This window comes from Cavia porcellus, unplaced genomic scaffold (assembly GCF_034190915.1).
Source record: "Cavia porcellus strain 051 isolate PalLab524CR breed Dunkin Hartley unplaced genomic scaffold, mCavPor4.1 scaffold_14, whole genome shotgun sequence".
Classification (NCBI taxonomy): Eukaryota; Metazoa; Chordata; class Mammalia; order Rodentia; family Caviidae; genus Cavia; species Cavia porcellus.
The window spans coordinates 49,116,703-49,122,614 of record NW_026947497.1 but is presented as its reverse complement, the minus strand read 5'-3'; the positions used below and the strand labels follow the sequence as shown (position 1 = coordinate 49,122,614).

At 42.1% G+C, this 5,912-nt stretch overlaps 1 long non-coding RNA gene across 1 annotated transcript; it reads right to left on the bottom strand.

Moving 5' to 3' along the window:
* Nucleotides 1–230: 230 nt before the first annotated feature.
* On the bottom strand, nt 231–3,417 carry LOC134478605 (uncharacterized). Its single transcript, XR_010051357.1, has 2 exons — nt 3,117–3,417; nt 231–2,343 (listed from the first exon to the last, which is right to left on the bottom strand). It is a non-coding gene; the product is annotated as an uncharacterized LOC134478605 (long non-coding RNA).
* Between the last annotated feature and the right edge of the window lie 2,495 nt (nt 3,418–5,912).

Here is a 5,912-nt window from a genome sequence, read left to right as displayed (position 1 = left end):
TTTATATCATCAGTCATGCTATCAATCACTCATTTTGGCATTTTAAAAAACAAATAATGCTACATAGTAATATTTAAATTTTGTTCACTCCTGTATATAGTGTCTGGACAATAATAATATACATAAATATTTGTAGAAAGAGATAAATGTAGGTTTTGTGCAGGTGTAAGGCTTATAAAATGTAGGTCATTCTTTAAGAGAAATAAAAGAGGACCCTGAAAGTGAAACTATTTACTAGCTTTAATTTTTATTTGGAATGACAATATAAATCAAAATAAAATGAATTTTTTTGAAAAAGAACAAATTGCACAGATATGATAAAAGCTAGAAAACTAATGGCTTCTTTTAACAAATTACTGCTTGTCACATGCACATGTTAAATTTCACCGCGTTATTTTGATGTGTATTCTAATTTTTCTTTTTCTGTGATTTCAGCTTTTAGTGTGACCTGCGAGAGCACAGAAATAGTCCATTCTTGTCCATAGCAAGGTGGTCCAAATTTTATTTTTTGTTGAAGGTTTTCAAGTGATTGTTTGAAATGTTTAACTTGTTGTTGGCAATAAGCTATGAAATGTTAAGGTTGTGGTTAGAGTCAGAAGGACTCTATCGGCTTATATGTAATGCATGCAGTGTTGTTGGGGGGCATTTCAAAATTTGGGGGCTGTGGTTTTGCCTCACCAGATGTCAGCACTTTATTTCCAATTGCATACATCAGTGTGACTTGTACACGACTTCTTAGTGTGTTAGGGCTTCACCTCAAAGCAGCAAGAAATTAATAAGATGCTGAGTAGATGTGGCCCGGAGATCAAGGACCAAATATGAGTTGGAGCACAGCCTGGTGACTGAAGCTGTCCAGTTGGGCGAGATGCTGTGGAGTAACAATCACCCCTGGGTGATTTGTTCAGGAAAATGTGATGGAGCCGAGTCATATCAAGCACTGCCTACATGGCTTGAAAGTTCAGTAATAACTGAAAGCCCGTTAGTGGATCACAAAGCCAGTGGCAGGTTACCACACACTGCCCAGATGATGGGAAATTGAGAAACATCTTTGCTAGCAGACACTCCATGGTCTCCCAGTCATTGGAAGATGCACAAATAAGAAAATTTCACCCTACAATGAGAAAAGAGGACCATCCTTCCCCTTTCCTGATGGACCTGAAAGATGCTCTTTCTTTACAAAGGCAGTTCTAGCTCTGCTTTATTCCTGCTGCCTGTGAAGTAAAGGACCTCAAGCCAGCTGCAGTACCCCTGGTCACTCACCACCCCGCTCTCCCTGCTGCTCTGCCGCCGGCATCCAGCCATCCTATTCTGATCCTGCCCTCTTACTGCATGCTCCTGGCCAGGGCCTGAGGTGGCTGCATGCCGGAGCTGGGGCCCTGTTGGATGTGGGGGGCACTTCCCATCCGCAATCTAGGTTTCCCTACTGGGCCAGGATTTTCTCACAGCAGCACTGCATCCAGAGGAAATCCTGACCCAGCCTCCTGCCCGTTCTCTTTTCACAGCACCAGAGCAACATGGCAGCCTGAAGACCCTCCCTGCCCATCCTCCTCCTCCTGGTCTTCACATACATCCCCATAAACCCCTGGTGTGTCTAACTACAACCTGCTGTCTGCTGGCTGGGCACAGCTGGCTCAGAAGCAAGCTGAGAGACCAGAGAGGACACAGTTTAAAAACTACATCGCTCACTGCATCACCTGACTGACAAAGACCCCACTTCCCCACATGATATGAGGTTCCCAGAAACCCCTGAAACCATGGGACAGTCCATGCACTGGTGAATCCACCAGTGAGGACCGTGATGTCCTGGTGCAGGGTGAGGGCTCATGCTATTCCGGCTGAAGAGATTTCTTAAATTATATCTTTATATCTGCCAGGAAGCCAGCTCTGTGGAGGACGTACTTAATGAGTATGTTGGCAGAATGGCTTTGTCTTCGGTCATCCAAGCATTGACACAGTGGCCCTGTAGACACGGAGCCTAGAAGGTCAGAAACAGAGGACACGCTGGCCTCCCACGCAGCTCCCCTCTTGGAAAGCACTTATCCAGATGCTGCCTCCCCCGGCAAAGCTCAGACTTGCTGGTGACAGAGGAGGACCAGGGCCCTCAGTATAGTGATGCTTCTCAGGGAGGCCATATGACAGGAAATGCTTTCTAACCAGCAGCCTTCTGAACGTAAATTTTGTCTCATCACAGCAGCTGTTCGTGAAACTGTCATGGCTTTGCACACGGACCAGCCTAGAAATAGTGTGATAAAGACTGGAGCACAGACTCCACCGTATTAGGAGCTGGGTCTCCATTCCTCTCTTGTGTGCTTCTGCGTGGGATTCTCCATCTCTGCAAGGAGCCTGGCACACAGAATCAAACAGTGAACAAGTCAACCAACCAACAAACCAGACACAAAACTGTACCCCACTAACTATTCGTCTTTCAGTGATACTGGTAGAGTTTGGTTAGTGGGGTTTAAGAATTACTGAGATTTCACAAACTCTACCATGGTTTCAAACTTTGCTGGTGAATACCCTAAGAGATTTCTCTAGAACTTGTTTGTTTATAGGCAGCAGTGATGAAGAGTCCTATGATAGATTGCAGCAAAGCCAGACTAAAGTAAATGTGTGTGCTTTCCCCAGATGGACGCCTGACTTCTGTAGCAGCATTGGCCGCTGCCTGCCATTCGGAAACGAAGGAGTGGGTGTGGCAGGAGTGAGCAGCATTAAAGAGGAGGGTACTATGGTCTGCAGTGAGGTAGCTAAGGTTTGTCTGGTTCACGAAGGCTTATTGCCGGCTGAATGCATAGTTAAGGCTCCTTCCGAGACCTGCAGGACTGAGCCTCACCATCCTCAATGTAAACTGCTTTCTGGATAAAGGAATGGATAATTATATCCAGCATAAAACCACTCTCCTTCAATAAAAGCTGACTCCATGGCTCCCAAAGTGTTTAGGCTTTCAGATGCTTAGATGCAAAGAGCAGCTTAGCTTTGAACCTAGGGAATTTTGGGGTGTATGGGGGGCGGGGCTTGGTAATCGCCTCACTGTGTTAGGTAGCTTTGTGTTTTAGTAGCAAATGGCCAAGATAGATTTGATAGATTTACTCGCCAGGAGAAAACCTGTTCTGACTCACGTTTGGAGGTTTCATCTGTGTGCAAGGCATCCAGGGCTTCAGTATCCCCATGATGGGGACATGAGGCAGAGGGAGCCCACTCCCCTTATCAGCCCAGAAGCAGAGTGGACAGCAGAGGGTGAGGACAGCGTCCCATAACTCCTTGCAAGGATGAGTCCCCAGTGACCTCTGACCTCTGCCGAGCTCTGCCTTCTAAAGGTTCCCTCTCCTCTGAGTAGCACCACAGGCTGGGGTCCAAGGATCCAGGCTCTCCCAGACTCTCAGGGTGTCTTTGTCTTGGAAACTTAGAGAACATTGTCTTGGAACCTGAGAAGAGAGAAGTCCGAAGAGTAGTTTTAGGACCACATTATGTGTGGTCACTTCTTCATAAGACTTGAGTATCATTTAAAAACTCTGGAATTTGATGCATTTTACTTATTTCCTTATTAAAATATGTCTTTTTCTTTTTTTTAAAGAAATCATGCAACATCTTTGCTTTTATGTTAGAATGTTAAATATGCAGGTTTTGAATTCTACCAATATACACAAGTAAGACTGGTGGCCTATTCACTTTTAATATTAGTCTTTCCTGGAATTAAGTATGCAGTGAAAGCATGCTCTGAGACACCTTCACGTGCCTGCCATAGAAACAGTAGAATTTTCACTTAAAAATAAAGAAATTTTTGAAGAGAACAATTGTAATGACTGTGACATTAAGAGGTTTGCATGATTTAATTTCCAAAATAGAAGGAGAATCCCACTACTGGACAGGTACGTTTTTCAAGATAAAGAGCTACAGTTACAGAAGAATCAACATAAACACTCATACATGATGTAAAATTCAGAATGTCTGGCCGTCACACAATGGGTAGCACCATATTCCAGAGTCAACGTGCACACCTTCCTGTTAGAAAGCACAAGGGTGGTTCGACTTCCTTGGGTTACACGTCAGAGTGTGTGTGCGAAGACCAGGGACAATTCCAGCAACCTGCGCGTGCATTTGTCCTTTAAATCTCATGAGGACAGTAAGAGCTCTGGAGAATATCACCACCATTCTACCAACAAGGGCTCAACACGGATTCCTCCTACACACTCGAGCAACACAGCTCTCAGGCCATGCAGTGCATGCAAAGCTGGCCTGATTCCGGACCAGGGTCACCTACATGTCACGGGGGAGAAGACACCAGACCAGAAGCAAAGTCTCCTGCTTTCAGAGCTCTGTGTGCCGGTCCACGGCTCCCCCACTCACTGCCCAAGCAAAATGAATGTGTGCTACACCCATTTTTGTCACAAATTAAGTGAAGCAAGGCAGATTATGAAAGTCCTCACACTAATTAGTCTTTTCCTTACAAATCTTAGTACTATCTGTTGAAATAGACTGTGTGGAAGTAGACTTTGCTTGAGTGTGACGTTTTGCTATTACTAGCGGTGCGAACCACAGGGAGACACTGTTGGTCATTTTTAAATGTAGGGGTAGTGGCTTAGTTTATAAGTATCATTTACATTAATGTGTGTGAAGATGTCTAGTGTACATAAAATAAAGGCTTAACATACACTAACTCTTTCATAGAACATCGGCTAACACCTCTTTCCTAGGATACTACAGCATGGCGTCTTTGTTTACATCACTATTTATATTTCCTTAAACAGTCAATCTGCCTGAATATTGATATGTTGAATCACCTTGTTGAGGTGAGGAGGGAAGTGATGTTTAATATAAATAACTGCAAAAATTGGAAATGCATTAATACAGATTTTCTCATACGATGAACAGAGAAATTTGTAGAATTTCTTCTTTTAGAAACTACCTGGGCATAGCGGCACATGGCTGTAATCCCAGCACTCTGGAAGCTGAGACAGGAGACAGCTGTGAGTTTGAGACCAACCTGGGCTTCATAGTCAGTTTGAGGCCAGCCCGAGCTATGTGGTAAGACCCTGCCACAATCGCCACCACCCAAAAAGTAACTTGATTGGCAGATTTTTTCTGTATCTTAACTCAAAACCTCAGGGTCTGGGGTTAAAACTCAGTGGTACAGAACCTTCTGGCTGCAAGGTCATGAGTTTGATTCCTAGTACAAAAAAGAATTTAATTTAAAACCTACTACATTTTTGCACTGTTCCTCCAAAACCGTAAGTACAACATATGACTTCTCAGTGGTTATTGTGCTTGTGAAATAAAACTACCCTTCCACAAAATAACCCAACATGGAAAGCTTTCTTTTGGGTTTTTATAATAACATGAATGAGGATATAAACATTTTGTACCACTGTTCTAAGCAAAAATTTTAACATAAAAATGATACAATTTTAATTGAAAGTCTATAATTTTTAAGAGTTTCAGATTTTAAAAGGCTGTTTTCTGTTTTAGAACAATGTATCATCCAAATCACTACATATAGAACATATATATCACTAATATAGAACAAAACATTAGTATGTACCAACATAAATAATTACTCACTGACATTTTCTATGAGACATATTTACACTGAAAAGTCCCAATAAATTTGGTTGAACAAATTAAAAACAAGCCTATTTTTATGGACCACACAAACCATAATTTCATAGCAGTATCATTTATTTTAATAGAATTATGAAGAAATCTAATAAAATTTATAATAAAAACAGCATAGGAGCACAAAGCCATATAACAAATTGCTCAACAGCTATTAATCAAAAGAATAATGTAAGGTTGCTCAAGTAAAGAAATAATAGAGTGAAAATTTGTTTTTTATTGGTAAACAAAATAATATCTTGATATCAAGGGAGTCTGCCTGTAATTTTAATTTATTACCAATTTCAAAATAAATGAGTGAG